At 43.0% G+C, this 24,862-nt stretch overlaps 1 protein-coding gene across 2 annotated transcripts in view; it reads right to left on the reverse strand.

Moving 5' to 3' along the window:
• Positions 1 to 18,589, reverse strand: part of LOC142290869 (zinc finger BED domain-containing protein 6-like) — a 49,566-nt gene extending 30,977 nt beyond the window's left edge. The window contains exons 1-2 of one of the 2 annotated variants that reach the window (XM_075334926.1): positions 18,463 to 18,589; positions 11,829 to 11,880 (exon numbers count right to left, since the gene is read on the reverse strand). The gene's annotated coding sequence lies outside the window, so the exon portion shown is untranslated. The remainder of the gene's footprint in view (positions 1 to 11,828; positions 11,881 to 18,462) is intronic. The other variant, XM_075334927.1, reaches the window with a different exon arrangement.
• Positions 18,590 to 24,862: the final 6,273 nt, after the last annotated feature.

Raw genomic sequence — 24,862 nt, forward strand, 5'->3', positions numbered from 1 at the left:
ATCTGTTCAGCTGTTGATATCTTTGTAAGATTGGTTACGCAAGAAGTTGAGTGCTTAGTGGCCAAACATCGGGGTCCATCCAATCTTAATAAAAATGAAAGAATAGCACTGGATGAAATTAAAAACTGGACAGATGTGGTTATAAAGCCCGCGGATAAAGGGGGGAATATTGTCATCTGGCCCCAAACCTTGTATGAAAAACAAGCTGGTTTCCTATTGAATAATATTACTTGCTATAAAAAAAACTAGCTATTAATCCCACTCCTTTTAAAAAGGAATTGTTCGATATTTTGGATGGGGCGGTTTCAGGTGGTACTGGTCCGAAAAAGTTTTTTGACTATATTAAAGATTACCAACCATGTACAGCTACTTTCTACCTAATGCCAAAAGGTTCACAAAAATATGGTAGATCCTCCTGGGAGACCTATTGTCTCAGGCAACCAGAACCTATGTGAACCTATTTGTGCATTATTGGATTATTATCTGAAACCGTTCGTATTAACCTTACCTTCTTATATAAAGGATTCCACGGCTGGTTTACAGAGATTAGACCAAGTTAATCTAACCTCCAATATGATCTTAGTAACGGCAGATGTGGAATCATTGAACACTTCCATCCGACACACGGACGGTCTGGAAGCTGTGCAGTGGTTTCTCAATACCAGCAGTCTGGGTTCTGATTTGATATCACTGCTCCTGAAACTTTTGAGGTATATATTGACCCATAATTTTTTCCTTTTTCATAATCAACTGTACTTACAAACTCAAGGCACAGCAATGGGGGCGTCTTGTGCCCCCAGCTATGCCAATTTATTTTTGGGCGCCTGGGAGCGAGAAATATTCCAGTGTGAAACCATTCCTCACATTGATAAGATACAACAATGGATGCGATACATCGATGATATACTATTCATCTGGGAGGGCTCCATTAGTGAGCTGGAATCAATGATGCAGACACTTAAAAAATATTAAACTTACCTATAAATATGGAAAGAGAATTGATTTTTTGGATCTGCAGATTGATACCCTCCCTGATGGAAGAGTTGTCACTGATGTATATCGCAAAGAAACCTCTACTAATTCATTATTATCTGCAAAGTCATCCCACCCACAGTCCACAATTACAGGAAGACCTATGGGTCAATTTTTACGTTTACGAAGGATCTGTTCATCTCAAGAATCTTTTGTTAAACAGTCTGCTGATTTACAAAATTGTTTTAAGGAGAGAGGGTATAGTGCTAGAAGTATACGAAAAGGGTATAATAGGGCACTTAATACGTCCAGAGATCAATTGCTGTACAGTCAATCAAGAAGGATGGTGGCATCTAAACAACAAATCTATGGCCCCACACGTCTTATTAGGACCTACAATAACCAGTGGGATCAACTTAGGGATGTTATTTCTAAATACTGGTCAATTATTCAAACAGATCCGGTCCTTAAAAAGACTTTATCAGATCGGCCTATGATAACAGCTAGGAGATCCAACAATTTAAAAGACTTAGGGGTGCTTCACACACAGCGAGCTCGCTGCCGAGATCGCTGCTGAGTCACGCTTTTTGTGACGCAGCAGTGACCTCATTAGCGATCTCGCTGTGTGTGACACTGAGCAGCGATCTGGCCCCTGCTGCGAGATCGCTGCTCGTTACACACAGCCCTGGTTCGTTTTCTTCAAAGCCGCTCTCCTGCTGTGACACACAGATCGCTGTGTGTGACAGCGAGAGAGCGACAAATGAAGCGAGCAGGGAGCAGGAGCCGGCGTCTGACAGCTGAGGTAAGCTGTATCCAAGATAAACATCGGGTAACCAAGGTGGTTACCCGATATTTACCTTAGTTACCAGGGCTGTGGAGTCGGTAAGCCAAACCTTCGACTCCGACTCCTCAAATTCTCTTGCACCGACTCCGACTCCGGCTCCGACTCCGACTCCTACATATATTGCTTATAGTTAGGTGAAAAATTTATTGTAGTACATGAATATGTGTATGTGAACATCAGACATTTAATAATTTTTATGATACAATAATCAAGATATTTGGATAGAACATAAAATATATTTATTGGAATACAACTTTAGAACACAAAAAACTGTAATAAATTGTAAATATGTAATACACTATGTAATATACAGTAGATTACATATATATCTTGTGTGTGTGTATATACACTGTATATATATATATATATATATATTATATATATTACATATTTACAATTTATTAGTTTTTTGTGTTCTAAAGTTGTATCCAATAAATATTTTATGTTCTATCCAAATATCTTGATTATTGTATCATAAAAACAATTAAATGTCTGATGTTCACATTATACTACAATAAATTTTTCACTTAAATATAAGCATTATACTAAATATTGTTATTTAGTAAAATATTCAGCACATTCTGCATTGCACTCCTGTCCCCAATTTATTATATATTTTAGGAGTCGGAGTCGGTGCATTTTATACCGACTCCGACTCCACCAAAATGAGCTCCGACTCCGACTCCGACTCCACGACTCCGACTCCGACTCCACAGCCCTGTTAGTTACCAGCAGCTCTCACGCTGCCTGTGCTGCCGGCTCCGGCTCTCTGCACATGTAGCTGCTGTACACATCGGGTTAATTAACCCGATGTGTACAGCAGCTAGGAGAGCAAGGAGCCAGCGCTCAGTGTGCGCGGCTCCCTGCTCTCTGCACATGTAGCTGCATTACACATCGGGTTAATTAACCCGATGTGTACTGTAGCTAGGAGAGCAAGGAGCCAGCGCTCAGTGTGCGCGGCTCCCTGCTCTCTGCACATGTAGCTGCATTACACATCGGGTTAATTAACCCGATGTGTACTGTAGCTAGGAGAGCAAGGAGCCAGCGCTTAGTGTGCGCGGCTCCCTGCTCCCTGCTCACACTGGTAACTAATGTAAACATCGGGTAACCATACCCGATGTTTACCTTAGTTACCAGTCTCCGCAGCTTCCAGACGGCGGCTCCGTGCAAGCGCAGCGTCGCTTGCACGTCGCTGCTGGCTGGGGGCTGTTCACTGGTCGCTGGTGAGATCTGCCTGTTTGACAGCTCACCAGCGACCATGTAGCGATGCAGCAGCGATCCTGACCAGGTCAGATCGCTGGTCGGATCGCTGCTGCATCGCTAAGTGTGAAGGTACCCTTAAGCTGGTGTCACACATAACGACGACGACAACGACGTCGCTGCTACGTCACCATTTTCTGTGACGTTGCAGCGACGTCCCGTCGCTGTCGCTGTGTGTGACATCCAGCAACGACCTGGCCCCTGCTGTGAGGTCGCCGGTCGTTGCTGAATGTCCAGCTTCATTTTTTGGTCGTCACTCTCCCGCTGTGACACACACATCGCTGTGTGTGACAGCGAGAGAGCGACGAAATGAAGCGATCAGGAGCCGGCACTGGCAGCTGCGGTAAGCTGTAACCAGCGTAAACATCGGGTAACCAAGGGAAGACCTTTCCCTGGTTACCCGATGTTTACGCTGGTTACCAGCCTCCGCTCTTGCTGCCAGTGCCGGCTCCTGCACTGTGACATGTGGCTGCAGTACGCATCGGGTAATTAACCCGATGTATACTGTAGCAAGGAGAGCAAGGAGCCAGCGCTAAGCAGTGCGCGCGGCTCCCTGCTCTCTGCACTGACATGTAGCTGCAGCACACATTGGGTTAATTAACCCGATGTGTGCTGCAGGAGAGCAAGGAGCCAGCGCTAAGCGCGGCTCCCTGCTCTCTGAACTGTGACATGTAGCTGCAGCACACATCGGGTTAATTAACCCGATGTGTGCTGCAGGAGAGCAAGGAGCCAGCGCTAAGCGCGGCTCCCTGCTCTCTGAACTGTGACATGTAGCTGCAGCACACATTGGGTTAATTAACCCGATGTGTGCTGCAGGAGAGCAAGGAGCCAGCGCTAAGCGCGGCTCCCTGCTCTCTGAACATGTAGCACAGCGACCTTATGATCGCTGCTTCTGCTGTGTTTGACAGCTAAGCAGCGATCATAACAGCGACTTACAAGGTCGCTGTTACGTCACCGAAAATGGTGACGTAACAGCGACGTCGTTGTCGCTGTCGTTTAGTGTGACACCAGCTTAACTTGTACACAGCCATTATGATCCCCCTTATCAAGGAAAAAGTATGGGTCATTCTGACCTTAATGGATTTTTTCCATGTGGGCTGTGCAAGGGATGTGCTAATCACACTAAGTCGAAAGTCTTTCATAATTTTGATGGATCCAAAGAATTTCAGATTAGAAAGAGAATTACTTGTGTTTCCAAAGGGGTTATTTATGTTGCAGAATGTCCCTGTAAATTAATCTATGTGGGTCTTACCACCAGAGAACTGCGTGTAAGAACAAGGGAACATTATAGGGACATAGAAAAAGCTAAAACTGAAAATGAGGATGTTGTGTTAAAAACTATACCTAGGCATTTTAAAGCACATCACAATTGTAACCCTAGACTTTTAAAAGTCAAAAGGAATTGACCAAGTTAGTATGGGTCAGAGGGGAGGAAATTTAGCTAAAATTCTGGCCCAGGTGGAGAGCCGCTGGATTTACCGGTTGGGTAGCTTAAAACCAGGGGGATTGAATGAACAATTTGGTTTTGGTGCCTATTTGTAGGTTGGTCTCTGTCTAATGAATTTTATATGTCCATTTTCATATATTTTTTTAGTGATTTAATCTTTATACAGAGTATCTTATTTTATGCGTATTAGTAGGTTTGGGTCTTCTTAATGATTTTTGGCTCTGTACTTCCAAAAAAATGTTTACATTTTTTTTTATTTTTAAATAAAACTTTACAAAAAAAAGGGACAAAAATGTGTTTTTATATTATATTTTTTCATAATTTATTTTGGATTTATAAATAAAATAATGTCTTTTTTAATAAATATGATTATAATTGGTTCTGTTTTTTATTCTATTTTCAGATAATGTTATTTTCATTGATATGGAAGACATTTATTTTCTCATTGGAAGGCTTGGTGATCGTTGGATTACAGATTTTAACAAAGAATGAATTGATTTTATATACCTCCAGTTCTGATTTATCAGCCTATTTAATGTAATATTTATTTTTGTTTGCTACAATATTTGTACCGTATATACTGGCATATAAGACGACTTTTTACCCTTTTAAAATAATGGCTACAGTGGGGGGACGTCTTATACGCCGGATATACGGGGGGGGGGGGGGGTGTATATATATATGTACACTGCAGCGTCCAGGGGAGGTGGGGGCAGCAGCTCTGGAGCACAGGGGAACGCTGCGGGCTGCAGCCTTTGATCTCCTGCACCCGCTCATATAATATGCACAGCCGCTGTCCATCTTCAATGGTGCTGAAATCGCACGCAGTGAGGGGCTGGGGCAGCGGTGCATATTATATGAGCCTGCGTCCCCCTGTGATGGCACATGCCCACCCCTGTGTTAGATATGGCCCCCAGGCTGCTGCTCATTCTAAAATAAAAAAGCTTTACTTACCCCTGCAGCGTTTCTCCCCGTGCCCCTGCTTCCACTGTGATCAGGCAGGCAGAGAGCTCAGGCTGCTGTGCCGATCACATGACCGCACTGAGAACCAGGAAGTGGAAGAACAGAAGCACGGAGCCAGACAGGAGGGAGCTCAGCGCTGCAGGAGATAAGGAAAGAGGGTTTTATTTTACTTTGGGCAGCAGCCTGGGGGCGATATCTGACACAGGGGGACTTGTGCGATCTATAGGGGCCATGGGCAGCACTATGGGGGCCATATCTGACACAGGGGGACTTGTGCGATCTATAGGGGCCATGGGCAGCACTATGGGGGCGATATCTGACACAGGGGGACTTGTGCGATCTATATAGGGGCCATGGGCAGCACTATGGGGGCGATATCTAACACAGGGGGACTTGTGCGATCTATATAGGAGCCATGGGCAGCACTATGGGGGCGATATCTAACACAGGGGGACTTGTGCGATCTATAGGGGCCATGGGCAGCACTATGGGGGTGATATCTAACACAGGGGGACTTGTGCGATCTATAGGGGCCATGGGCAGCAGCATGGGGGCGTTATCTAACACGGGAACATGTGCAATCCATAGGGGACCATAGGCAGCACAGGGGAACGTGTGCCATCACAAGGGGGCTATATTCAATATAAGGGGGCCATATCCAGATTAAGGGGGCTAATTTTAGGATGGGGGGCTATGAGGGACATATACCCTATATGATTTGTTAGAGGGACACTGGCATTATAAGATGGACCCCATTTAACATTAAAAAAAATAAATTCTCTTTTCCTTCACCAAATTTGGGGGTGCGTCTTATAATCAGGTGCGTCTTATAAAGCGAAAAATACGGTATATATCATACAGCAGGGGTCGGGAACCTATGGCTCGCGAGCCAGATATGGCTCTTTTGATGGCCGTATCTGGCTCGCAGACAGGGCTCCTACCTGTCTATGGGCAAATGCCGGGGCCCTGGAGAGCCGGGGGGGCCCACTCGGCCTCGTCAGTTCTCCTGTCCCTTGGCCGGGGCCCACTCGCCTTTATAGTTCTGCTGCCCCCGGCCGAGTTCTGGGGACCGCAGTCCTCGGCAGCAATCTGCGGCGCCGTCACTTTAAGGCGCGCAGACATCCTGTTTTGAATTTCATCTGTGGGCGGAGCTACCGCCTTCTCAGTCCCACAGATGAAGGAGGCGAGCTTCTGTCCGGCGCTGTGTGGGCCCCCTCTCCACCGTGACCTAATCGGGTAAATGCCCTCCCCGCCTCCCTATTATGGGCCCCGGTGAGCTGCTTCTAACCCCCCAGATGTATGCCCTGCCAATCCCCCCCCCGCCGATGCCACGGGTGCTGTACCCGCCGAACCGCGGGTGCAGGCCCCACAGAGCAGCAGAGTTGTATGTGTTTGTCTGTATGTAGCAGAGTTGTATGTGTTTGTCTGTATGTAGCAGAGTTGTATGTGTTTGTCTGTATGTAGCAGAGTTGTATGTGTTTGTCTGTATGTAGCAGAGTTGTATGTGTTTGTCTGTATGTAGCAGAGTTGTGTGTGTTTGTCTGTTTGTAGCAGAGTTGTGTGTGTTTGTCTGTTTGTAGCAGAGTTGTGTGTGTCTGTTTGTAGCAGAGTGTAGTACCATTGTTTCAGTCCAGTTGTGGCTTTATACAGCAGGGAGGAGCATTCCTTGCTGTACTAAGTGAACATTGGAGCGATTGATCTGTCAATGGCCCTTTAAAAACATATTGTACGGCTCTCGCGGAATTAAAATTAACATGTTGCAATCAAAGCAGACTTTTTTTCATTTGGGAGCGGGGTAGTCTTATACAGTGAGTATATCCCAAATTCTATATTTTTAGGGCAGAAGTTGGGGGTCGTCTTATACGCCCAGTCGTCTTATACGCCGGCATATACGGTATATATTTACTAGTTTGTATTTATAGATGGTTACACTTGTATATATCCAACAATAACTATGATTGTAGATTCTGAGATATATTTAATTTTTTTCCAACTACTTGTTTTCCTGTATTGATCAGTTTATATGAATCCCGAAATCATATATTTTATCTATATTCTTTTTCTATTCGTTACCATTGCGGGAATTTTCCTAGAGCACATATGCTCCCATGGTGTAACGTCATTCCCTGATTTCGCGGCGTACATGGTTGCTAGGTGTCTATACTAATGACTAGCACCACGGACTCGGGAATATTTAACTGACCGGAACACTATTGGGATCCATGCGCCGCATGTGGAGACAATTCCTCGTAATGGCTGGGGTATTTAAGACCCATTCCCTCTACCCTGTACATACGCCCCCTGAGGAAAAATACATTGAAACGTACGTCGGGGTAGAGGGACGATACAGCATACATTTAGGTAATTACTATTGTTTTGTAGCACGTTCGCACTTTGCCATCTCTTGGCAGCCGCTTGCTTGTTTTTCAAATTGCCGTCTTTTCCTTGCACAGCTCATGCACTTTGGTCTGATTCATGATTATTTGCACACTGCACCTTATTATGTGAAAGACTGTGCGACTTTTTTTTGTCTTTTTTTATCTGTGCTCATTTTAATATATGCGATTTTCAGTTTTTCACACAGTCAGTGGATAATCTTTTTGATCCAGACATCCAGTTATTGTAATTTCTTTTCTGGTTACTCTTGATGATATCCGGGAATTTTTTCCAAACCAGCACTATGCACTTTAAATACACGTGTTTTCTATAAAACCCTATATAAACACTTTAATATAGTTTGGTTCTCTGCACCTTGGTCCTAGTTTTATGTCTTTCCAGTCATATGTTCACTATTCAGTAGTGTGAATTTTTGAGTTAATTGTTTTTACACTAGTCACCAGGAGTGTTTTTTTCTACAATTTTTTCACTTATTTTTGGTATTTTTTTGACCACTGTGTATATATTTTTATCTCTTAGATCATATTGACACGTTCTAACAATTGGCTGGTGGATCTCCTATTTAATTGATACATATTTTCAATTATAATATCAATTTTTGATTTTAACTTTCACAATATCCCCGTCTCACTACATTTAATATTTATTTATTTATTTTTTTTTTCACTATTACTACTACAAACAAGTTGGCTCCATAGTAACTCTGTGCACTAATTATTGCTATTATACTGCTTATATATCGTCCCTCATGTTTTGAAGTACTATTACTATTATTAATTTTATGAATTTTGATATGTACATTTTAAAATGATTAATTAATAAAAACTAATTTTATTATATTGAAATCACTTTTTCTTGTTGAGTATTTTTTTACTCCACAAACGTTGCTTCTAATTGTTTTTACAGTGAATATTGTTTTCAGACCTTGTTGTTAATCTACGATAATAATTACAGACCTTTTCATTCTTTGTAAATGGGAAAACTTTAAAAATCAGCAGCATATTAAATACTTATATTCCCCACTATATATCTCATGATTTTCTTGGCCTTGACAGCAGCTGTCTGATAAAGTTAAGATTATCACTCACCATTATTTTATGATTTAAATCCTTACTTTATCAGTCAAGTGGGCTGTCCAATTCGGAAAGTTTAGTTCCTCGGTCCTTTAGGCTGGGTTCACACATAGCGACAACGACGTCGCTGTTACGTCACCATTTTCTGTGACGTAACAGCGACCTTGTAAGTCGCTGTTAAGATCGCTGCTTAGCTGTCAAACACAGCGACGCAGCAGCGATCATAACGTCGCTACATGTGCAGAGAGCAGGGAGCCGCGCACACTGCTTAGCGCTGGCTCCTTGCTCTCCTAGCTACAGTACACATCGGGTTAATTAACCTGATGTGTACTGCAGCTACATGTGCAGAGAGCAGGAGCCGGCAGCATGAGAGCGGCGGAGGCTGGTAACAAAGGTAAATTTCGGGTAACCACCTTGGTTACCCGATGTTTACCCTGGTTACAGCTTACCGCAGCTGCCAGACGCCGGCTCCCTGCTCGCTTCATTTCGTCGCTCTCTTGCTATCAGCGATCTGTGCGTCACAGCGGGAGAGCAACAATAAAAAAAAAAACGAAACAGGGCTGTGTGTAACGAGCAGCGATCTCACAGCAGGGGCCAGATCCAGTGTCACACACAGCGAGATCGCTAATGAGGTCACTGCTGCGTCACAAAAACAGTGACTCAGCAGCGATCTCGCTGTGTGTGAAGCACCCCTTAGGCTATGTGCGCACTAGAGCTTTTTACCCGCGGATTTACCCGCGGATTTGCCGCGGAAATTTCTTGAGAAATGTCTGCAATCTTTGTGCAGACATTTCCCAGCAAATTCTATGGAAAAAAAAATAGCTGTGCGCACTGGTGCGGATTTTTCTCAAGAAATTTCCGCGAGAAGAATTTCTCGAGAAACTTTCTTGAGAAAATGAACATGTCCATTATTTCCGCAGGTACCCTGCGGATTTCAACACTACAGCCTGCAGAAATCCGCAGGGAACCACCTGCGGGAAAATCGCGGCTATTCCGCGGCTAATCCGCGGCAAATCCGCATGCGGATTTGGTGCGGATTTTTTCCGGAGGTCCGGAAATCTTTCACTCCCAGAAGTTTCTCGAGACATTTTCTTGAGAAACTTCTCATTTCTAGTGCGCACATAGCCTTAGTTTAGTTCCTTTAGTTATTCGGTCAGTGACAGATAAGTGTCAATCACTGAATAAAACCAATTGCTGGACTGAAAAAGTAGGGATTTTTGTATAAAAAAAAAAAAATAAAAAAAAAATTATATAATAAAATATATATACACACACACATATATAATATATATATATATATATATATATATATATATATATATATATATATATATATATATATCTCATTGTACTAATTTTAATCTTTTCCTACAAAATTATAAACACATCTACTCATGTCTTCCTGCTGTACATAAAACTGCCTGAACAACTGGACATTAATAAAAAAAGAAAAACCTTTAATACATACTGTACTTGTACAATTTATTGGGATTCAAGGCATCCAGTTGAGAGCCAAGACGCAAGTTCATATTGAATGGAAGAAGCTCTCTTATAGGGGATAATTTTTTTGGGGGGGGGGCACGGGGTAATAACCATATAATAGTAATAATCATTAGGAAACACATTCTTTCGTGACTTCCTATTAGTGATCAGCGAGCATGCCTTGAGTGCTAGTGCACACTCGGTACTTGGCTGAGTATTGGGGTTGCTCGTGTGACATGCCTGTTTCACGGCTGTTTTTGAGCCACTAAACCTGTTGGAATTGCTTGCCAATCACAGTAGTACCGTTACCATGTTGGCTACTGGAATTACTGTGAATCAAGTGGATCCGAATGTCTTATCAGAAGAAAAAAAAAAAAAAAAAAAAAAAAGAAAGAAAGAAAGAAAGAATCTGAGAACTGATCAAACTCGCTGGGCGAGGAATTTCATGCAATATACCGTATATACCAAAGTATAAGCCTACCCGATTATAAGCCGAGGCCCCTAATTTTACCACAAAAGACTGTGAAACCTTATTGACTCGAGGATAAGCCTAGGGTGGGAAATGCAGCAGCTACAGGAAAACTTCAAAAATAAAAATATATACCAATAAAATGTTATGTGCCCATATTGTCCCCACCTTGTAGTAATGGGCCCCATCATTGTGCCCCATAGTAATGTGCCCATCCTTCAGTAATGTACCCTGCAGTAACGTGTCCCATGCTGTAGTAATGTCCTCATTCCGGTCCCCTTCTTGTCCTCTATTATGCAGTCACACACACACTTCTCCCCTGTCCTCCATTCCTGCGGTGTCCTTACCTGCTTCGTGCAGTCCACCAGCACACAGACCCCTCAGTGATCTCGTCCGGTGAACGAAGTGACCGCTGCAAGCTGCAATCATGGCTTTATTGTAGTTGAATTCTTTGCGGCACCGTAAAGCATTTAACTGTAGTAAAACCATGACGACAGCGGCCCTGTGCATCGGACATGATCACTGAGGGGTGCTTCTTGCAGTACGCAAGCACATAGACCCTTCAGTGATCTTGTCCATTGCACAGGGCCACCGCCGTCAGTTTTACTGCAGTTGAATGGTTTACGGCGCCGCAAAGCATGCAACTGCAGTAAAGCCATGACGGCGGCCTGCAGCGGCGGCTCCTGGCACAAGAGGAGATCAGCGAGGGGTCTGTGTGCCTCTACACTGCAATAAGCAAGTAAGGACACCACGAGAACGGAAGACAGGTGAGAAGAATTTTTATATGGGAAGCTCACGCGAGTATAAGCCGAGGGGGGAAGTTTTAAAGCATAAGAATAAAAAATAATGGGCTGAAAAAACTGAGCTTATACTCGAGTATATACGGCACATAAATCACTACGTCATAAGGAAGGCCCTTACCTTTCACTGATAGTACTTTTTTAAGGCCACTTGTCATTTCACCATAACTTTCCTGAAAAGATCACAAATAAAGCAAATGAGAAGAAAAAAAAAAAAAATTAAAAAAATATATTATATATATATATATATATATATCTCATACAGGTCATACACTATGGTTTTCTCTTCTGAGCCAACAAATGGTATTTATGCAGGCCCTGTGATGGGTCACCTATGATTGAGCTCTTTCCTGTGTTTTGTTTACATGGCTCTGGAAGCATGGTAACTGTTTCCTTTTTCTTCCATTGTTGCAGCAATTTTGAGGTGACAATTGTGCATGCTGTGTTTTGTTGAATGCAGATCCTTTGTGTGACTTGTTTTCACACTTAGGCTATGTGCGCACGTAACTGCATGCGTCCTGCGTCCCCTGCACAGTCTATGGGGCCGTGCGCACGTGGCGTTTAAGAGCGCAGCGCTTCGGCTACTGCCGAAGCGCTGCGCAAAAAGAAGTGACATGTCACTTCTTTCCTGCGCTTTGCCGGCAGCTCCTGCTCTGTCTATGGCAGGAGCTGCAGGCAGAGCGCATGGAATCGGCGCTCACTACGGACATTTCTGCAGCGATCTAAAGCGCACATGTGCTCTTCAGATCGCTGCAGAAGTTTCTGCAGGGCTAGTACGCAACGTGCGCACATAGCCTTACTGCATTTCTGTGCCTGATGTTCATTTTTGGGCTATATTCCATAGGGCCCAATTGCACATCTTTTATTCTTTTATAGTGGCAGTTCACTTTTTAATGAATATCTAATAAAAGCTATGTTTTAAGAGTTTGTTTCTCTGGATTTTTGCCCCCCGTTGCTATTTGTATTGTCACGTTCCCTAGAAATTGTATAATTATCATTTGTATCTATTTCTCCTTGTTAAAATGTAAAATTTGGGGCTAAAAACAACATTTTAGTAGTAAAAATGTAATTATTTCTTCTACACCGCCCAATGGTATAACATTTTGTGACACACAAAGCAAATGGGAGCCTTTTATGAGCATCCTGAATAGGGCTTGTGCAGAAAATATACCCTATGGGAACAAACATGCTAGAAATAGGAGGAAACCCCTATGGCTAAATAGAGCTGTAAGGGAAGCAATAAAAGAAAAACAGAAAGCCTTAAAAGAATTAAAGAGGGTAAGTAGTGATGAGGCATTATATAATTATAGAAAATTAAATAAAATATGTAAAAAGCAAATTAAGTTAGCTAAGTTTGAGACAGAGAGACTCATTGCGAGAGAAAGTAAAAATAATCCTAAAATATTCTTTAACTACATAAACAGTAAAAAACTGAAAAGCGATAGTGTTGGCCCCCTTAAAAATAGTCTTGGTGAAATGGTGGAGGGGGATGAGGGTAAAGCCAACCTGCTGAATGACTTTTTTTCTACGGTTTTTATACAAGAAAATGCCATGGCAGATGACATGACCAGTGATACCATAAATTCACCCTTGAATATTACCTGCTTAACACAGCAGGAAGTACGCCGCCGCCTCGAAATCACTAAGGTTGACAAATCTCCGGGCCCGGATGGCTACACCCCAGAGTACTACAGGAATTGAGTTCTGTGATAGATAGACCATTATTTTTAATCTTCTCAGATTCCTTAATAACAGGGTCGGTACCGCAGGACTGGCGCATAGCAAATGTGGTGCCAATATTCAAAAAGGGGACAAAAACTGAGCCGGGAAATTATAGGCCGGTAAGTTTAACCTCTACGGTTGGTAAAATCCTTGAGGGTTTCTTGAGAGATGCTATACTGGAGTATCTCAAGAGAAATAACCTTATGACAGAGTATCAACATGGGTTTATGAGGGATCGATCCTGTCAAACTAATTTGATCAGCTTCTATGAAGAGGTAAGTTCAAGCCTGGACCAGGGAAATGCAGTGGATGTTGTGTATATGGACTTTTCAAAAGCTTTTGATACGGTGCCACACAAAAGGTTGGTACATAAAATGAGAATAATGGGGATAGGGGAAAATATGTGTAACTGGGTTAAAAACTGGCTCAGTGATAGGAAACAAAGGGTGGTTATTAATGGTATGTACTCTGACTGGGTCTCAGTTCATAGTGGGGTACCACAGGGGTCAGTATTGGGCCCGCTTCTTTTCAACATATTTATAAATGACCTTGTTGGGGGCATGCGGAGTAGAATTTCAATATTTGCAGATGATACTAAACTCTGCAGGGTAATCAATACAGAGGAGGATAATTTTATATTACAGGGAGATTTATGTAAATTGGAGGATTGGGCTGAGAAGTGGCAATTGAAGTTTAATGTAGATAAATGTAAGGTCATGCACTTGGGTAGAGGAAATAACATTTATGATTATGTACTTAATTGTAGAACACTGGGTAAAACAGACACAGAAAAAGACTTGGGTGTATGGGTGGATGGTAAACTTCACTTCAGTGGCCAGTGTCAGGCAGCTGCTGCCAGGGCTAATAAAATAATGGGATGTATTAAAAGAGGTATAAGTGTTCATGAAAAAAAATATAGTTCTACCTCTGTACAAGTCACTAGTGCGACCGCACTTATATACTGTGTACAATTCTGGTCACCGATATATAAGAAGGACATAGCTGAACTGGAGAGGGTGCAGAGAAGAGCCACCAAGATTATTAGAGGAATGGGGGGGCTGCAATACCAAGACAGGTTATTAAACTTGGGGTTATTTAGTTTGGAAAAACAAAGGCTTAGGGGGGGATCTAATCACAATGTATAAATATATGAGGGGACAGTACAGAGACCTTTCCAAAGATCTTTTTACACCTAGGCCTGCGACTGGAACACGGGGGCATCCGATACGTCTTGAGGAAAGAAGGTTTAATCATAATCACAGACGAGGATTCTTTACTGTACGAGCAGTGAGACTATGGAGCTCTCTGCCGCATGATGTTGTAATGAGTGATTCACTACTAACATTTAAGCAGAGCCTGGACGCCTTTCTTGAAAAATTTAATATTACCAGTTATGTATATTAGATTTTATGACAGGGTATTGATCCAGGGAGCTAGTCTGATTGCCGGATGTGGAGTCAGGAAGGAAATTTTTTCCCCATTGGAACTTGTTTGCCACATTGGGGTTTTTTTGCCTTCCTCTGGATCAACATGTTAGGCTACGGGTTGAACTAGATGGACTTCGAGTCTCCCTTCAACCTTAAAAACTATGATACTATGATGATGATACCTGTGATGTCAATATTCTCACTGCACCACTAAATGAATTAATTGGGTGGGGGGGTGCAGTTTGAAAATGGGGTCACTTGTGGGGGATTTCTGCTGTTCAGCTCAGGGGCTCTGCCAATCTGACATGGCACCCGCAAACCACTCCAACTAAACATGCAAATCGATATGACGCTACTTCCCTTCTGCGCTTTATACTGTGCCAGGAGAAATAGCAAGATCAATTTTGTGGTCCAAGATGTTCATCACACGCCTACATAATTTTTTATTGTATGTAGTTTCCAAAGTGGTGTCACTTTTGGGGGGTTTCTGCTGTTTTGCAACGTCTGTGGCTCTGCAAACGAGACATTGCCTGGAATATATTGTGAAGGCTATTTAGCACTCTAAGGGCATGTGCGCACGTTGCATCGTGTCACTGCAGAAAATTCTGCAGTGATTTGACAGCTCATGTGCGATTCAAATCGCTGCAGAAACACTGCATAATGGATGTAGTGTTTCTGCAGAAAAAAAAATGCCGATTTCATGCGCTCTGGATGCTGCCTCTCCCATAGACAGAGCAGGAGCTGCATCCACAGCGCACGGAATAATTGACATGCTGCATTTTTAAACGCAGTGATTGTCAAATTTTTGACACTCAAATCGCTGCGTTCAAAAAAGCATCGTGCGCACGGATTATGCACAATCTTCATAGATTGTGCAGGGGACGCAGGACGCATTGCGCTTACGCTGCAGTGCTAAACGCTGCGTAAACGCATGAAATTACGAAACGTGCGCAGGAGCCCTAAAACTCAAAAGGGGTTAAGGTTTGTTTTGTGGGGGTTTTTTTTACCATATGCTTCTTATGCTTTAGAGTAGGATCTGCAGTCTCAAGTCACATTAGATTTACATCAAATGTATTATTAAAGTTCCTGACTGAATCTGACTAAGGCTATGTTCACATTTCGGTTTTGCTTCCGTCGCCGTGAGGAATTACGGTATCTTGCAAAATATTTTGCAGGAATCAGTTTTTTCCCCCCATAGATTTCTATTAGTTACGGATGGCCTTACGTTGCATCCGCCGCGTGACGGATCAGTTGTTTAGTGACTGGCCGTCAGGCGGGAGCAACGCTGAATGTAATGTTTTTTGGAGCGGCAAAAAAAAACAAAACAAAAAAACGGACTCCACAGGTGTTCGTCGCCATCCGTCACAAGCTATAATGGATGTCTATGGTGCTGGATTCCATCATACTCTACTGAGCATGCCCAGGAAGTTTGGCACACCCACTGGGCTGTCCCAAACACAAACAGATCACAACGGATTCATCAAAAAACGGACGCACAATGGATGGAATGGATCAGTTTTTTCACAGGATTCCGTTCATATTTCACAGGATTCCGTTCACAGGAATTCTGTGAAAAAACTGATCCTTTGCGTCTTTTTTGACGGATCTGTCTGTGTTTGGGACAGCCCAATGGGTATGCAAAAAATGCTGAGCATGTTCAGTAGAGCATGACGGAATCCAGCACCATAGACATTCATAATATCTCTTGACGGATTGCGACAGAATCCTGCGGCGTGCGTTTTTTTTGCCGCTCCAAAAAAAACATTACATTGTGCATTCATTCCACGACTGATCCATCGCAAGGCGAATCCGTCGTTAATACAAGTCTATGGGGAAAAAAAACGGATTCCTGCAAAATATTTTGCAAGATACTGTAAAGGGGGCTTTACACGCCACGTATCGTTAATGTTTTATCGTTGGGGTCACGTTGTTAGTGACGCACATCCGGCGTCATTAACGATATCGCAGAGTGTGACACTTACCAGCGACCTTAAGCGACCTCAAAAATGGTGAAAATCGTTCACCATGGAGAGGTCGTCCCAAAACCAAAAATCGGTAATGGTTGATTACTGATGTTGTTTGTCGCTCCTGCGGCAGCACACATAGCTATGTGTGACACCGCAGGAGCGAGGAACGTCTCCTTACCTGCCGCCGGCCGCAATGCGGAAGGAAAGAGGTGGGTGGGATGCTACGTCCCGCTCATCTCTGCTTTGATTGGCCGGCCGCTTAGTGACGTCGCTGTGATGCCAAACGTCCCTCCCCCTTGAGGGATGGGTTGTTCGGCAGTCACATCGACGCTAGTGATGGGCAGTCCGGCTCTTTTTGGTGATCCGGCTCTTTTTGGTGAACGGAGCCAGATCTTTCAGCTCGTTCTCGGCTCCTTATTAAATGTGTTCACCCAAGGTGAACACATATTTAAGATTATAGTAACGCCGAGAAAAGCCCTGCCTACCCGCGGCTAAGCCCCGCCCACTTAGATTGCTGAGTAGGCGGAGTTTAGCCGTGGGTGGGCGGGGGGTTTTGACGGTGAAAAGAGCCGTTTAGATATTTAAGTGGCTCATACCGGTGATCCGGCTCCTGTCGTTCACAGCAGGGAGCCGGATCTTTGTGTCGGATCGTTCGTGACCAACATCACTAATCGACGACGCCGACCAGGTAAGTGCGTGTGACACTGCTGTAGCGATAATGTTCGCTACGGCAGCGAACACACGATATCGCTCACTTGACGGGGGCGGGTGCTTACACGCTCGATATCGCTAGCAATATCGTAGCGTGTAAAGCCCGCTTAATTCCTCAAGGCGACGGATTGTGCCTGATGCAAAACAATGGAAGTGTGAATGTAGCCCAATTTAAAGATTGTCAGATTTGTTGATCTCCACCTCATTGACGAAAACCGACAGAAAAGGGCAATTTATGGGTCCTTTGCAGCCCAAGAGCTCATTATAATGCACAACTCCTCCTGCCTTGCAGGTAGAAATGGGCCCTATTACCTCTTGGGGCCCCGTGTGGAAACACAAGTTGCCCCAAAGACATGTCCGCCCTTGTCTCCACTAACTACAAACGATGTAAAAACAAAAATTGCACATTGGTCGGCCGAACAGGCGCCTGTTTCTGTGACTATCCACAGTCACACACGATATTGCTGCACTTCACACAGAATCGTCCGACTGACAGGAATGAGCCCGTGAGCAGCACTCGCTTCTTACACTGCTGAGGTAAAATGAAAGCTGAGCTCTAATTGGTTGCTCCGTTAAGCAAGAACTCTGATTGGTTGCTGTGTTGAAAATGAACGCGCAGCTCTGATTGGTCGCTATGGGCAACAAAGACATTTTTTTACAGTAGGACGGTTCTGATAAACGAGGCCTGAGACCGTCGTACCGTACAGAGCGCACGAGAGGGACCCGGAGGCGGTCACTGCGGCCCGGGCTGCGCTGTCCCTCTGTACAGCAGCACTGGCGGCAGCAGCTTTCCCTCCACCCCTCCATTACTAGCAGCTGCATTGTGCTCCCTCCCCGGCTGCAGCACTCAGTCCCTTCCCCACACAGCGCAGCGCTCCCGGCCCCCTCCTCCTCTCGGTGGGGCCGAGCTCTCCGCCGCCATTCTTACCTCCCCTGTGGTGGCTTTTCAGGAGCGGACGCTGCGATACTCGGGGCTCTGTGCTCTTTACTCGAGACGAGTAGGTGTGACGCTCTGACGAGCTCCACTCGAGTAACGAGTATAACGGCAGCCAGTGATTGGGCAGGCCGCTCTCCGCCCACACACAGCCAAGCATGAACAGAGCATTTCCGGGGAAGGGAGGGCAGGGGCTACACAGGCATCCCCCAGCGAGAGACCCTGCGAGCATATCTACAGCAGAGGCAAGAGTGCAGTGTATAGACCCAGTAACATACCGCCATATAGTAACCACATTGCACTGTATAGACCCAGTAACATACCGCCATATAGTAACCACAGTGCATTGTATAGACACAGTAACATACCGCCATATAGTAACCACAGTGCATTGTATAGACACAGTAACATACCGCCATATAGTAACCACAGTGCATTGTATAGACACAGTAACATACCGCCATATAGTAACCACATTGCATTGTATAGACCCAGCATAATACCGCCATATAGTAACCACATTGCATTGTATAGGCCCAGCATAATACCGCCATATAGTAACCACATTGCATTGTATAGACACAGTAACATACCGCCATATAGTAACCACATTGCATTGTATAGGCCCAGCATAATACCGCCATATAGTAACCACATTACATTGTATAGACACAGTAACATACCGCCATATAGTAACCAGATTGCATTGTATAGGCCCAGTAACATACCGCCATATAGTAACCACAGTGCATTGTATAGACCCAGTAACATACCGCCATATAGTAACCACATTGCACTGTATAGACCCAGTAACATACCGCCATATAGTAACCAGATTGCATTGTATAGGCCCAGTAACATACCGCCATATAGTAACCACATTGCATTGTATAGGCCCAGCATAATACCGCCATATAGTAACCAGATTGCATTGTATAGGCCCAGTAACATACCGCCATATAGTAACCACAGTGCATTGTATAGACCCAGTAACATACCGCCATATAGTAACCACATTGCATTGTATAGACCCAGTAACATACCGCCATATAGTAACCACATTGCACTGTATAGGCCCAGCATAATACCACCATACAGTAACGAGAGTGCATTGTATAGGCCCAGCATAATACCGCCATATAGTAACCACAGTGCATTGTATAGACCCAGTAACATACCGCCATATAGTAACCACATTGCACTGTATAGACCCAGTAACATACCGCCATATAGTAACCAGATTGCATTGTATAGGCCCAGTAACATACCGCCATATAGTAACCACATTGCATTGTATAGGCCCAGCATAATACCGCCATATAGTAACCAGATTGCATTGTATAGGCCCAGTAACATACCGCCATATAGTAACCACAGTGCATTGTATAGACCCAGTAACATACCGCCATATAGTAACCACATTGCATTGTATAGACCCAGTAACATACCGCCATATAGTAACCACATTGCACTGTATAGGCCCAGCATAATACCACCATACAGTAACGAGAGTGCATTGTATAGGCCCAGCATAATACCGCCATATAGTAACCAGATTGCATTGTATAGGCCCAGCATAATACCACCATATAGTAACCACATTGCACTGTATAGGCCCAGCATAATACCACCATACAGTAACCACATTGCATTGTATAGGCCCAGCATAATACTGCCATATAGTAACCACATTGCACTGTATAGACCCAGCATAATACCACCATATAGTAACCAGATTGCATTGTATAGACCCAGCATAATACCACCATATAGTAACCAGATGGCATTGTATAGACCCAGCATAATACCACCATATAGTAACCAGATGGCATTGTATAGACCCAGCATAATACCACCATATAGTAACCAGATTGCATTGTATAGGCCCAGCATAATACCACCATACAGTAACGAGATGGCATTGTATAGACCCAGCATAATACCACCACACAGTAACCAGATTGCATTGTATAGGCCCAGCATAATACCACCATATAGTAACCAGATTGCATTGTATAGACCCAGCATAATACCACCATATAGTAACCAGATGGCATTGTATAGACTCAGCATAATACCACCATATAGTAACCAGATTGCATTGTATAGACCCAGCATAATACCACCATACAGTAACCAGATTGCATTGTATAGGCCCAGCATAATACCACCATACAGTAACCAGATTGCATTGTATAGACCCAGCATAATACCACCATATAGTAACCAGATTGCATTGTATAGACCCAGCATAATACCACCATACAGTAACCAGATTGCATTGTATAGACCCAGCATACCACCATATAGTAACCAGATTGCATTGTATAGACCCAGCATAATACCACCATATAGTAACCAGATTGCATTGTATAGACCCAGCATAATACCACCATATAGTAACGAGATGGCATTGTATAGACCCAGCAGAATACCACCATATAGTAACGAGATGGCATTGTATAGGCCCAGCATAATACCACCATATAGTAACCAGATTGCATTGTATAGGCCCAGCATAATACCACCATATAGTAACCAGATTGCATTGTATAGACCCAGCATAATACCACCATATAGTAACGAGATGGCATTGTATAGGCCCAGCATAACACCACCATATAGTAACCAGATTGCATTGTATAGGCCCAGCATAATACCGCCATATAGTAACCAGATTGCATTGTATAGGCCCAGCATAATACCACCATATAGTAACCAGATTGCATTGTATAGGCCCAGCATAATACCACCATATAGTAACCAAATTGCATTGTATAGGCCCAGCATAATACCGCCATATAGTAACCAGATTGCATTGTATAGGCCCAGCATAATACCACCATATAGTAACCAGATTGCATTGTATAGACCCAGCATAATACCACCATATAGTAACCAGATTTCATTGTATAGGCCCAGCATAATACCACCATACAGTAACCAGATTGCATTGTATAGACCCAGCATAATACCACCATATAGTAACCAGATTGCATTGTATAGACCCAGCATAACACCACCATATAGTAACCAGATTGCATTGTATAGGCCCAGCATAATACCACCATACAGTATCGAGATGGCATTGTATAGGCCCAGCATAATTCCGCCATATAGTAACCAGATTACACTGTATAGACCCGGCATAATTCCGCCATATAGTAACGAGATTGCACTGTATAGACCCAGACCCAGCATAATTCCGCCATATAGTAACCAGATTACACTGTATAGACCCAGCATAATTCTGCCATATAGTAACCAGATTGCATTGTATAAACCCAGCATAACTCCGCCATATAGTAACGAGATGGCATTGTATAAACCCAGCATAATACTGTCATATAGTAATGAGATTGCATTGTATAGACCCAGTATAACGCCATATAGTAAGCACATAGCATTGTATAGGCCCAGCATAATACCACCATGTAGTAACGAGATTAAATTGCATAGACAAAGCATAATTCCGCCATATAGTAACCAGATTGCATTGTATAGATCCAGCATAATTACATCATAGAGTAATGAGATTGCATTGTATAAACCCAGCATAATACCACCATACAGTAACGAGATGGCATTGTATAGGCCCAGCATAATACCACCATACAGTAACGATATGGCATTGTATAGGCCCAGCATAATACCACCATACAGTAACGAGATGGCATTGTATGGACCCAGCATAATACTATCATATAGTAACCACATTGCATTGTATAGACCCAGCATAATACCACCATACAGTAACGAGAGTGCATTGTATAGACCCAGCATAATACCACCATACAGTAACAAGAGTGCATTTTATAGACCCAGCATAATACCACCATACAGTAACAAGAGTGCATTGTATAGACCCAGCATAATACCACCATACAGTAAAGAGAGTGCATTGTATAGACCCAGCATAATACCACCATACAGTAACGAGAGTGCATTGTATGGACCCAGCATAATACCACCATACAGTAACAAGAGTGCATTGTATAGACCCAGCATAATACCACCATACAGTAACGAGATGGCATTGTATAGGCCCAGCATAATACCACCATACAGTAACGAGATGGCATTGTATAGGCCCAGCATAATACCACCATACAGTAACAAGAGTGCATTGTATAGACCCAGCATAATACCACCATACAGTAACGAGATGGCATTGTATAGACCCAGCATAATACCACCATACAGTAACGAGATGGCATTGTATGGACCCAGCATAATACTGTCATATAGTAACCACATTGCATTGTATAGACCCAGCATAATACCACCATACAGTAACAAGAGTGCATTGTATAGACCCAGCATAATACCACCATACAGTAACAAGAGTGCATTGTATAGACCCAGCATAATACCACCATACAGTAACGAGATGGCATTGTATAGGCCCAGCATAATACCACCATACAGTAACGAGAGTGCATTGTATGGACCCAGCATAATACTGTCATATAGTAACCAGATTGCATTGTATAGACCCAGCTCGATACTGCTATATAGTAACGAGATTGCATTGTTAAACCCAGTAAATACCTCCACATAGTAAGCACATTGCATTGTATAGGCCCAGCATAATACCACCATATAGGGCGGCACTAGATTGTGAGCCCCAATGGGGACAGTGTTGCCAATGTATGTAAAGTGCTGTGGAATTAATAGCGCTATATAAGTGAATAAAATTATTATTATTATATAGCAATGAGATTGCATTGTATAAACCCAGTAAATACCTCCACATAGTAACCACATTGCATTGCATAGACCCAGCATAATACTTCCATATAGTAACCACATTGCATTACATTGTATAGACACAGCATAATACTGCCATATATTAACCACATTGCATTGTTTAAACCCAGCATAATAACGCCATATAGTAACCAGATTACACTGTATAGACCCAGCATAATTCCGCCATATAGTAACGAGATTGCACTGTATAGACCCAGACCCAGCATAATTCTGCCATATAGTAACGAGATTGCATTGTATAGACCCAGCATAATTCCGCCATATAGTAACCAGATTACACTGTATAGACCCAGCATAATTCCGCCATATAGTAACGAGATTGCACTGTATAGACCCAGACCCAGCATAATTCTGCCATATAGTAACGAGATAGCATTGTATAGACCCAGCGTAATTCCGCCATATAGTAACCAGATTACACTGTATAGACCCAGCATAATTCTGCCATATAGTAACCAGATTGCATTGTATAAACCCAGCATAACTCCGCCATATAGTAATGAGATTGCATTGTATAGACCCAGTATAACGCCATATAGTAAGCACATTGCATTGTATAGGCCCAGCATAATACCAACATGTAGTAACGAGATTAAATTGCATAGACAAAGCATAATTCCGCCATATAGTAACCAGATTGCATTGTATAGACCCAGCATAATTACATCATAGAGTAATGAGATTGCATTGTATAAACCCAGCATAATTCCGCCATATAGTAACCATATTGCATTGTATAAACCCAGCATAATTCCGCCATATAGTAACCACATTGCATTGTATAAACCCAGCATAATTCCGCCATATAGTAACCAGATTGCATTGTAAGGACCCAGCATAATTCCGCCATATAGTAACCATATTGCATTGTATAGACCCAGCATAATTCCGTCATATAGTAATGAGATTGCATTGTATAAACCCAGCATAATTCCGCCATATAGTAGTGAGATTGTATTGTATAAACCCAGCATAATTTTGCCATATAGTAACCAGATTGCATTGTATAGACCCAGCATATTACCACCATAGAGTAACTACATTGCAGTGTGTAGACCCTGCATAACTCCGCCATACACTAACGAGATTGTACGGTATAGACCCAGCATAAGACTGCCATATAGTAATGAGATTGCACTGTATAGACACAGCATCTTGCTGCCATATAGTAACCGCAATAAATGGCATTGTATGGACCTAGCATAATATCATCATATAGTAACAAGATTACAGTGTATAGACCCAGCATAATTCCGCCATAAACTAACCACATTGCATTTTATAGATCTAGCATAATACTGTCATATATTGACCACATTCCGTTGTATAGACACTGCATAATACCGCCATAGAGTAACTACATTACAGTGTATAGACCCTGCATAATACTGCAATATACTAAAGAGATTGCACGGTATAGACCCAGTAAAACACCGCCATATGGTAATGAGCTTGTACTGTATAGACCCAGCATGTTGCTGCCATATAGTAACTGCAATACATGGCATTGTATAGACCTAGGATATTATCATATAGTAACAAGATTACAGGGTATAGACCCAGTATAATACCACCATATAGTAACCACATTACATAGCATTGTATAGATCCAACATAATAG

Source organism: Anomaloglossus baeobatrachus, chromosome 2 (genome assembly GCF_048569485.1).
Source record: "Anomaloglossus baeobatrachus isolate aAnoBae1 chromosome 2, aAnoBae1.hap1, whole genome shotgun sequence".
NCBI classification, from domain to species: Eukaryota; Metazoa; Chordata; class Amphibia; order Anura; family Aromobatidae; genus Anomaloglossus; species Anomaloglossus baeobatrachus.